Source organism: Adiantum capillus-veneris, chromosome 3 (assembly GCF_014529385.1).
Source record: "Adiantum capillus-veneris isolate H3 chromosome 3, ASM1452938v2, whole genome shotgun sequence".
Classification (NCBI taxonomy): Eukaryota; Viridiplantae; Streptophyta; class Polypodiopsida; order Polypodiales; family Pteridaceae; genus Adiantum; species Adiantum capillus-veneris.
Window position 1 is genome coordinate 124,077,694 of NC_140933.1, and position 12,086 is coordinate 124,089,779.

The following is a 12,086-nucleotide window of genomic DNA, read 5'->3' on the forward strand; positions in this document are numbered from 1 at the left end:
CCTGACGTCCGTACCCCCATCGACACACCGCTAGAGACCCCTGTCGCGACACCCAGGTTCACGCGTCACCGGCTAGAGGGCTTGTCTTACTCCGTCGACTTCAGCAGCCGCATCATCATGGATGATGACGGCAAGAAGGTGATCTCGCGCATGCGTGGTCTTTGCTCTCAGCTGTTTAGACACTACATACTAAACAAATGGAGTGAAGTACCAAGTGATTTAAAAAACAGAGTCATCAGCATACTTCATGATGAGTTTCCCGTTCCAACACGGGATCAGCGCTTCAATGAAGGCCTAATGAAGATTCGAATGCGCGAATACTGCAAACACAAGCGTTCCGAAGTGCAAAAAGCAATCAAGAATGGGTGGAACAGGCCAGATTGGCTGGCCAAAGAAGATTGGAAGAATGCGAAGAAAGCAGCGCGCGAGAATCCCGACAAGTGGAAGCAACAAAAGGATGCAGCCAGAGCGCGAGTAGAGGCAGGGAGCTCGCACCACTTGGGGAGCGGTGGATGGGCATCATTTGAGGCCGATTTTGTAAGTGTTTTCGCATTGCTCTTTATGTTCGATAGTTTAGGGTTTATGAGTTTTTTAATTCTAACATAATGAAATCTTTGTATGTTTTGACAGTGGTCGATGACAGGACGTGATCCCACACCGTACGAGCGCGAGTATGCAGGCAGGAAGGGCTTAAACGCCCTGATGGACATTCTCAGTTCTCGCGGCGGCATGGTTAGTATTAGGGTTTACTCTTTTCTATTTTTTGTATTGTTTTATAAATGTCGTTATATGTTTATACTTACTGAAAGCTGTCTTATTGTCTTTTTTTGCAGAATCCGACAAATACGCCGCTTGGACACGATGAGACGTCTGACTAGACGACGTCAGTTTAGCCGTAGCTAGATAGCATTAGTTTAGGGTTTCTCATAGCTTATGTATCATGAGATGGATTTTATACGTCTTTTTGAACCATTACATTTGTCACCGCAGTTCCTTTTGCCAATCAATTCTTTATGCCTATGATGTTGTACAATTGTCATTATTACATTTGCCAATCAATTCATTTTGCCAATGATGTGTACAATTGTCAATTTTGCAAACAATGCGTCTTGTGGGTGACTATTTTGGGTCTATTATCTACCCTTGCACTTTTTTTAAAAAGTGAATCAAGTACAATATGGTTGATGGGTGGCAAGGCACTCAATGCCCTGTCACCAAAAAAAAATTCTCTCGGGCGTCGCTATAACCGTCGCTATTTATGGCTCCGTAGCGTTGCTATGAGCGTCGCTATAGTCTTCTGTGTAAACGTCGCTATAGGCGTCGCTATATAGCGACGCTTATAGCGACACCTATAGCGACGGTTATAGCGACGCTCTCGTAACGACGCTATTAGCGACGGTTTTAGCGACGCCGGGGGTTATAAAAACCCAGTGTATTTCCGTCGCTAACAGCGTCACAAGAGCACACAACCTCTTGTAGTGATTGTTTGTTAAAATATAGGTCTGTCCTCATTAGGCCTTGTTTGAAGTGTTTTGGTATGGGCTGTATAAAAGAACCTATGTCTGAAAATAATTAAGGAACAATGTTTGTATATGTAAAACAGTGTGGTAGTAATTAGAAAACAAGCTAAAAAGTGTGAGTGTGGGGTGGAAAGTGGGGGTTGGCTTAGGTTTTCAGTCAAGGATGGGTGGTCTTGATTAGTCGAGAAACTCTCCACTCCCTCTTATTAAGAGAAGCAAAATTAGAGACTCATTGTGCCAAGAGTAGAGAAGTCTCAAATATACTTGGCCCTGAAAGCTATGGATCCTATTAGTTGGGTACATGTCACAAGATTACTAGTTAGTTTACACTATGCGCTGGCTTGTGTTTACCTTGAACCCACCATAGTTTTCTACAAGCACCCGCTCCCACTGCCCTATTTCTTGCCGGCCTTGACTTCGTCCTCTTTGGCTTTGTGTCTTCAAGGGGCCATGTCCACGGCTTTCTTAAGCTCCAAGCCCACAGAGAGAGAGAGAGAGAGAGAGAGAGAGAGAGAGAGAGAGAGTACACAAGCAAAGCCATGCGTGACCTCGTACCCTTCTCCTTCCCTCCTCCATAGCTTCTCCCTTCCCCTAAGCTCTGATACCAATGAAAGATAGAGCGGACTAGAACATGCTAATCTCCACCCAGTCATGCTCTATATAGTCCCTTGGCCTGCTAATCATAGAGACCCCCTTGACTGCATGTTCGTCATGGTCCTTGGTCCTGTCGGGTCCTACCCTTGGCATGACACTGAGTGGAGTAGATGTAGGATGGACATGCCTACAATTAACAAAAATAAACATGTAACACTCATGGTTTATAGTTAACTAGCCACAAATAATCTTAATTTCTTTGCTTGTTCTCACCACCTATAGACTCGGGTACCCTGGAGGCCATGTCCACCCCGGGTGGAAGTCCACCTGAATGTGAACCAACTCTCTTTCTCTCCCTAACTTACTCTCTTTCTCTCTTTCTCGCTCTCCCCTCTCTCTGGTTATCTCTATATTCTCTCTCTCCCTCTCTTTCTCTATTTCTCTTTATTCTCTCTCCCTATCTTACTCTATTTCTCTCCCTCTCTAATTCTCTCTATTCTTTCTCTCTCTCTCTCTCTATCTTACCCTATTTCTCTCCCTCTTGAGTCCCTCTCTTTCTCTATTTCTCTCTATTCTCTCTCTCCCTCCCCCTCCCTCCCTCCCTCTCTCTCTCTCTCTCTCTCTCTCTTCTCAAGTTTTTTCCTATTTTATTTACTTCAACCTATTTATTTATCTGTTTTTATCACAATCCATTTGCAAAAAAATATACCTCTTACATCCATTTGCAAACAAATCAAACATGTTTACAATGATGCATGAGAAGATTGCATCTACTTCACTAAGAAACCTACGTCAAAAAATCATTAACGATAACCCCTATTGCATCAATCAGTCAAATGAATAAGGTATGTGCACTTCTTAATCTCCTATTGTTTCTATCTTTATGCATGTAAGTGTGTACGCACACATGTGTCTGTGCGTGTTTGTGTGTGTGTGTGTGTGTGTGTGTGTGTGTGTGTGTGTGTGTGTGTGTGTGTGTGTGTGTGTGTGTGTGTGTGTGTGTGTGTGATTGTAAAATTCCATCATTTAGAATCATATACTAAGAGAACTTAATTACTGTTTGCAATTACCATATTGTGTAAAGAACAAAGCAAAGTAGAATTTTTTGATATAAAATTCATTACAAGATACTTCGATACATGACAAAGTAGGAGCTTTAAGCCAGAACTCCTATCAGATGAAAGCAAGGATCTTTACCTGCCAACCAACCACAAGTACAATTAATTAGAATTAATTTGCACTAAATGGGTGACAGGTACATCAAGCAAACCCCACTGATTGTTATTGTTGTCACACCCTCGACCCCAACCATACTCCGAATCATATGTTATGTTTTCTTTTGCTCTTTTATGTAAGTAGGGTTGATTATGGTCTGTGAAAGTTTTTATGGGTTTACATGGGTTGGAGATAGGGTCTCTAATTGCTATTGGCTTGGTTCTCTTTTTCCCTTTATGTGCTTCCATGAGCTTGTCCCAAATCTGTTGTATCTTAAATATATCTCGAGTGATGCTCATCTTAGCTGTCTGTCTGTACCCCTGTTTGTCAACAATGGTTACACATATGAGTTTAATATTCTTACATACTATACTTGATGTTGCCTTAAAGGCGTCCCTATCCTATGGTATGTATAGTCATCTTTCCAATCTATTTTTTCATAAGTATATTTAATTTGTGAAAATTTTGGTAGAATTTTGTTTGTAAAACCGTTCTTTTTTTGAAAAAACAGTCGTACATAATGACATATGTCCTCACAGGAGGTTTTCATACACCCTCTTTCAAATCTTGATACATTTTTATGCTATATAGAAAACATGAAGGAAAGCACATAAGGAGGAAATGTTTCTCTTTAACATCATTGTTTAAGTATAAAATGATTGTACTCAAAGCTTTCTGTACCAATTCACCTGTTTATTGCTTGCAGTAGACATCTGTATTGCTCCTCTTTCCCACTTAGTGTTCAAGGAAATGCACCACTTGACTGTTGCTTCCTTCAAATGACACACATTTTTTTGTAAAGATATTAGTTGTATGATTATGCATGCTAGACAACTTGTTTATATGCTGATAAGCTTTTCAAATGTGTTTATGTGCTTATATACATAACTTTGTACATGGATGCCGAACCAAGTGTAGATTGCTTATGTGCATTTATGCCCTGTTTTTTGTGTACATGCATGCGTGTGTGGCATCGAAATCAATATCTTTGGTGTTTTTTATGAAAAAAACGGTTTTCTCAGCTATTGGCTTGGTGTGTGTGGCATCAAGATCAATATCTTTGGTGTTGTTTATGAAAAAACCCGTTTCTCAGCTTCTTTTTGATGTGAAAACACCTTATATGTGCTATCCTTGTGATGGTGGCTATTTAGCTTATCTTTCCTAACTTCTTGTGTGTGTGTATAAGCTTATGGAGCATCCTACCTGTGTACCCCATAATTTGTGTTTGGTTCTGTGATATACAATCGCTACCCATCGAAGATTACCTTCAAAGATTGTGTGCTAGGCATACAAGACACTATATGTGTTTTGAGAATGCATTGTTGATAGAAGAATTTCATACCATTTGTGTTTAGCCGTACTCCACTCGTTTAATATGTAGTCAGATGCCCTCTTTTCTTGGTGTATCCACCGATTTGCCGATAGTTCGATTCTTGTGCAGCATGCTGCTTGGTTCCCATATGCTTGTGTGCCTGATTCAGGGCTTACGACTCCTCTGAGGTAAAGCTTGAGAGGGCGTTTTACTTATATGCAAGGGACTCAGCTATGAGCCTTGCTATATGTGCTAATACTCTGTATAGTTCTAAGAAAGTGAGCAATACAGTACGAATTGCTATCATTATTAGAGAGAGAGCGCATGCGATGTTGTGTGTGATGGTGATTGCAGCCCCTTGCAATATTGTGTGTGATGGCGAGCCTTGCGGTTGAGGTCCCTTGTGCTACCTTCTTTTTATAAGCAGTGCTAGCTTTGCGGTGCCTTTAAGGCCCTATGGAGTATAACATGCCAGCCCTGGAATTCGATGCCTCCAGTTGTATCAATTTGCTTTTTTTAGAGAGTTTGCAGAGTGCCACCATATCTTTCTTTATTCTATTTTCTCAAATTAAAATCTTATCATCTTTGTAGAAAAATTGAAACCCTACCAAGTTTATTACTTGATATAAGCAAAAGTAAAAACATTTTTGTAAGCAAGCCGATTATCGTAAAATGAATCCTTTAAACAATGTATTGCCACTGCGTCGGTAGTACCCTTGGGTCCATGTACCCATCAAAATTATTTTTGAATAAAACCAATTACTGATATGGTTTGGGAACAATTCGTGTAACTGATTGGAAATAAATAAAATGTGTCCGTGTACGAACCACGCATGTATACTTTTTCTTGTGCGAGTGTATCCACCGTTTACGTGCTAACATACTTCTTGTTTTGTAGGACTTTTATACTCAATGCCAGTGAAAACTTGATTTATTCAAGGTTGCGTACATGCTTCTGGAGAATTCCAAACAAATTATAAAATAAAGGGCTTTTCCATGCCAGAAAATACAAATAAGAAAGAAAAGAAAGGGGGGTTCTTTGGCTTTGAAATCCATCATTGTGTTTTGCTTTGGAGGCATCCATCCTTCTATCACTCTTCTGCTAATGATGTTGTCACCTATGCCATGTTTAGTAGAAGCTTGTTAAAAAAACTTGCGTCTTTTCCTCAAATGGTATTATGTAAGCATGTGATTGTGTGTGGTTGTATGTGCATAATATCACGGAGTGTTGTCAACATGCATCATGTGTTCCATATATTGTTTGTGTGTGTGTGTGTGTGTGTGTGTGTGTGTGTGTGTGTGTGTGTGTGTGTGTGTGTGTGTGTGGCCCTCCCCCAACCCTAAGGAAAGGTGCACTTGGTGGAGGATAGGCCACCAAGTGGACCTATCCTCTACCAATTCTCTGTTTTAAGATATTGATGGTAAATCTAATGTTAGGAAATTGATTTCCCTCAATGAAATTGGTAATACATGTAATTTATCTTCTCTTTTTTGAACCCATTCTCTACAAACATAGAGACTAGTTTATTTAAGTCTGTTACCGTATACAATTCTTGAGATGCATTATACAATATGGGAAGAACTTGTGATATGCATATGTTATATGCCATCCTTTTTGGCCGATTACTGGCTGCATGAATAAACGAAACGTTAGGGCATGGTAATTTGTCTTTTTTCCATGCATTGTATGTAACATGCTCTCCTTCTATTGATTTGCATAATTGGATATGTGTATTCAAATGTGTGGTTTGGTTCTCCTTGTGTGTGGCTTTAATCCCAATAATGTCTAAAGAGTAAATTGTAAAGGGGTCCTCTTGGGACAAAGGTTTTTTGTGATTTAGACATTGTAAAATAAATGGATTATTAGCAAACAACAAATCATCCATATATCTCCATGAATATAAGAAAGCTCATTTTATCAAATTGTGTAAGTCGAGATGGATTTTTTATGTATTCAATTTCATACCATGCCAAATACAAATTACACCACAATGGTGAACAATTATATCCCATTGGTATACCTTTTTCTTGGCGATAAATATGTTTACCTAATTTTGTAAAGCAGTTATCAAGAACAAACTCGTTGATGTTATGTAAGTACGCAAATGTCCAGACAACTTCACTTTTCTTTTTTGTAAGCACAATCTGTTTGCAGTATTTATTAAATCCAAGATATTTCATATTTTTTATGAGTTTAATAATGTTGTCCAGTACCTCAAGCAGTCCATGCCTGCCTTTATGAGGGATAGCTTCATAACAGGGTGTTACATCAAAGGAATCAATGTTTGTAATACATTTTGATAGATTAATCAAAAAATCGTATTGATTATTAATCCTTCAATACCCGTTGGTTTGTGTTCCAAAAAACAAATGTAGATTTTTATGTATGATTTCGGTGTATTCTATAAACCCTTGTATTAGTCCTTTGAGTAATTTGGTGATTATAGTTGTAGCAGGAGTAAATACACAATTATGTGCATTAGTGATCTATCTAAAATCCATTTTATGGATTTTAAAATTTCCCATAAGATATGGGAGAGAACATCGATGGTGTTTCTAACCCAATCTCTTGGGTATAAGATCCTATGGCTTGGCAAATTTCTTCTTCTTGTGAGGAAAGAAGACGGAATTCAGGGCTTTCTAACCTTCTCCTTGATGCTAATTGAATGAGTTTTTTACATATGAACACTGGAGTTTGTGCAGATTTATCAAGTCCACATATAAATAAATATTGTAAAATATAGTTTATTTCATCCATCAAGTTTGTGTTCTTGTACCAGGGAGTTTGGTTATGCCTATAAAAGGGAAATTTTTGGGCAAACGTCTCATTAACTGAACTATGGATATATTGTGATGAGCTTTATTATCCTCAAATCCTAAAAGGATACATAAGCTCTTCCATGCATTGCTAAGCTCTTTTATTATCGACTTAGGGTTTACTGGTACTAATGGTATGTGATTTAATCCTTTCTTGATAAACTCTTGGAAAGTTTTATGTCTAGCTATGCTAGGGTTAGTGGTGATCACATGTCTTCCGAAGGGGTCTAAGTCAACTAAAAAGTTGGAAAACCTTTTATGAGTTAAACATCCACATGGTTGTGTTTCATCAATTTCTTTGGCAAACACAGAAGTTGGTTTGTATAGAGTATGGTTCAAGTTTTTGGCATATTTCCAACCAAAGCAAATCCTCATTTTATACAGTTCTTTATTGATGTGAAAATCATTTATCAATGTTTGAAAAAACTTTTAAGGATTGATAAAGTCCATATATTTGTTACAAAACAATATGTGAACAAATCTTCCATGCATCCTAGGTAACATTGCGTTCAAAATGTAGTAATCCATTATTTCTTGTAATAAGTGAGTGTACATGGTCTTCAGAATTTGGGTATTCAAGTGCCTTGGGAGTATCTCCGTAGTCCTCGGATCCTCTGAACTGCCTTGGCTTCTTACTTGTTGACGCCATTATGCTTGGTGTGTGTTTGATCTTATTTATTTGCTCCTTAACTTTAGGCGGTTTGAGTAGGGTTTCGATTGTGTTGGAAACTGGCGTGTTGTGTAGCTTTTGAAGAAGTGGAGTCCCTGGTGTGTATAGGACTAGTCCCTTAGCTGCTTCTAGCATGTGTTCATGAAACTGATAATAGATGATTACCGCATGCCTTAATTTAGTTGGAAACGAGGCTACCCATGCAATAAAGGCATAAACTTGGGTTGGTCCTGATGAAAATTGAAAGAACTTTGGTAAATTCTAGAATAGGTACCACAAAAACTAGTCAAACCAAATGATTGAAGAGGAGCAACTAGAGTTTGGATCCACCCTTTGGCATTGGCATTTAAGGAAGGGTCTATAAGAATTCCAACAGTTTCTCAGAAACCGTTTTTGATCCTTTGCCTTGTCCATAAGAGAGTGCGAGCAATGATTGAAGAGCTTGGGCATTTTTTACCATCAACATCTGATAATTTGACTGTTTAAGCTCAAAGAGAACATCTTGTGCCAAAAGATGTTTGGAATGTAAGACCAAGGTTTTGCATTGCTCAACAATGTTCATGGGAATACTACACAGCAACCCTAGAGACGAAATTGTAAAAGGTGACCGATGGTTCAAAATTTCATAATCCCAGAGCTTATGTTCAAGTCGAATAGCATCCAACTCAACTTGCCTAGGTGGTAGTAAAGGGATTACCTCTAAAAAGAGTTTAGAAACTTCTCTTTTTGGGTATAAACAGTTTGCATCTGCTAAAAAGTTGAGGGCTTCTTTCTCTTCTTCTTCCAGAAGGTCCAAATCTAGAAGGGGATTAATAACCTTTTCTGAGTGCTTGATTTCTATAGGTATCATTGGAAGGTTATTGATAAAATATAACTTGTTCACAATAGTGGGTAGAGAAGTAAAATAAAAATCAGGACCTGAACTATCTTGTGCATCAATAATGGGTAACTTAGCTAGGAAGGTATTAAAGGCCTCTAGAAGCTTATCCTTCTCTTTTCTAGAAAGAATCAATAAGGAGAGCCAGTCATTTATAGAAGCAATGTTTAAGACCGATATAGAGTGGGTGTTTATAACTTGTTTCTCAAAGTCAATCAATTTTTTGTGAAATTCCACACCTTTGAAACAAGAAATTATACATTGCATACCAACAGGTGGAACATGAGTGCCTTCTTCTATTCCATATCCCAGACAAGTGAGAGATGGAATCCAAAAAGCCTGAATAAATCACCATATCAGTATTAAACCAACAATAATTTTTTTATCAGTATTAAGTTTCCTTAGTATATGATGGATACCCGACCAAAGGCATCCTCGGAAAATTTTGTGTGTGTTTGATTGTAAAATCCCATCATTTAGAATCATATACTGAGAGAACTTAAATACTGTTTGCAATTACCATATTGTGTAAAGAACAAAGCAAAGTAGAATTTTTTATATAAAATTCATTACAAGATACTTCGATACATGACAAAGTAGGAGCTTTAAATCGGAACTCCTATCAGATGAAAGCAGGGATCTTTACCTACCAACCAGCCACAAGTACAATTAATTAGAATTAATTTGCACTAAATGGGTGACACGTATATCAAGCAAACCCCACTGCTTGTTATTGATGTCACACCCTCGACCCCAATTAACCATACTCCTAATCATATGTTATGTTTTCTTTTGCTCTTCTATGTAAGTAGGGTCGATTACAATCTGTGAAAGTTTTTATGGGTTTACACGGATTGGAGATACGGTCTCTAATTGCTATTGGCCTGGTTCTCTTTTTCCCTTTATATGCTGCCATGAGCTTGTCCCGAATCTGTTGTAGCTTAAATATATCTCGAGTGATGCTCATCCTAGCTGTCTGCCTGTACCCCTGTTTGTAATAATGGTGTAATATTTAATGGCCTAAAAACTTGTGTGTAGCAGAAATTAGCATGAACATAGTGGGCATTTCATTAGAATAGATTCCTAATGAGAATTACAAGAGTGCTTGGGTGGAGAGAGCAACAAAAAGCATAACACCTAGTTAGATAGCATGAACAATACTTTCAAAAGAGAGAGAAATTAAGCTATTGACAACAATTGAGGACCGGATTTACATGGAGCGAGTCCCCCCTCCAAAAGGCTTTGTATTGTGGTTTCTCCCATCAAGAGAGACATTGTACAATACAATTCTTTGTGTTCCTTCGAGACTAGCTAGTGCAATGGAGATGAAAGCTTCATGCACTAAGCAAAACACTTATCAAACACAACATCAATTCTCCCCGGTCTCAGACCCAAGACCTCACACACCTTCGAAGATGGTGAGAGCTAGCAGGGTATGAGAGTAGATTGAGAGGAAGTAGGAGTATTCTTACGAGAAAGATGTACATCTCCTCACATAATCACTCATATTAGCATAGCTTAGCTTAGTAATTAGCATGGTAGAGGAGATGAGCATGCATTGAAGCTTGGCTCTTGGTTGGATTTGCATCACAAAGCCAAGAGTTGTTGGTGTAGGCCTCCCTTCTCACAAGCTTGGAGTAGGTGGTAAGCTTTCCATTAAAGCTTGAGAAGGAGAGAGATTCTTCTTTACTTCACACATGAGATTGTGTGAGTGTGTGTGTGATAATGCCTTCCAAAAATCAACCCTCTCTCTCTCTCTTGGTCGACCCCTCTTGCTATTTGCTCATGCTACCCTCTCAATGGACCTCCCTAGGGCTAGCCAATGACAATTAAGCAGCATAGGTGATAGCCTTCTGAAATGTGTCCCCCTTTACCCTTTTGTGAGAGCTTTAGGTAATTTAATCATTCAACTAAACTCTCATTGGACCTCTTTGCCTCCTGGCCAATAGGAATCAGGCAAGCCATTGGGCTGTTGAATGCTCATTGGTCCCCTTGGGAGACTGTCCAATAGTCTTCTAGAGGGCTTAATTCTCATTGGTTCTTTTATTAAGTGTTTTTAATTAATTAAGCTAGATTTACTCTAGCCTAATTCTCATTGGTCCACCTCCAAGGCCATCCAATAGGAATTGAGTACACCTTGTGGACATCTAGCCTAGGGAGCTGACATGTGTCCCTCATTCCCTTTGTGTAAAGGGAGCTTGTGTGTGAGTGTGTGTGACTTTCTCTCTCATCCCCTACAAGCAAGGCTCACCCCCTCCTATGTAGGGAGTTGTAAAGACTTTTGGGACACACACAAAGCATCCAATTCCCCCCATGGTTGACCTTTCGACACAACCTTTGAATTTTGGAACCTTAGCATTTTGGAAGTCTTAATGGGCTGAACCTTAGAGTCTTTTTAGCCCATTGTTGCACATGGCTCTTTTGCAGATGGCCCCCCCTTTGGATCCCTATTGTGGCCAGTCTGCTAGCTTAACCAATATTCTGGCTTTTTCTGCCCTGGCACTTCCCCATATTAAATGATCAGTTTAACATGAGAAATCATTTAGGAGAATTAGATATTGATTATTATGACATTACCTCTCTCTTGAAATCATAGTCGTCCTCGACTATGGTGTAGAGAAGATAAAGCATATTCATGAGTCCTTTTCTTAGCGGGTAGAGGATCCCTATGTTACCCTACGACATCATTCCACAATGGATGACTAGTCCATTTGGCGCTTGAGAGCCTGAGGCTGCCGCAAGCATGTCTACACATTAGTCCTATCAATCTTCCATAGTAGAGTGACAAGCTCTACTTGGTATTTGGGAGACGTCGTCTCCGCAAACTTGATCTAAGCATGCATACTACTTCATTTTTGTGCACAATAAAGAAAAAGAGAGTCTTATAAGACAAAAACTTTGTTCATTTTTAACATTTTGTACATTTGCTTACTCTTGGGAAGCATTGTAAGCATTGATAAGGTTTAGGTTATCCATTAATTATATGCCTTGCATCCATCTAGCATCTTCAAAAGGATAATTCTTAAACTCAATAAGATATCGTCGGATAGTCTTACCGCCTCTTAGTACCTTGTCTTCATG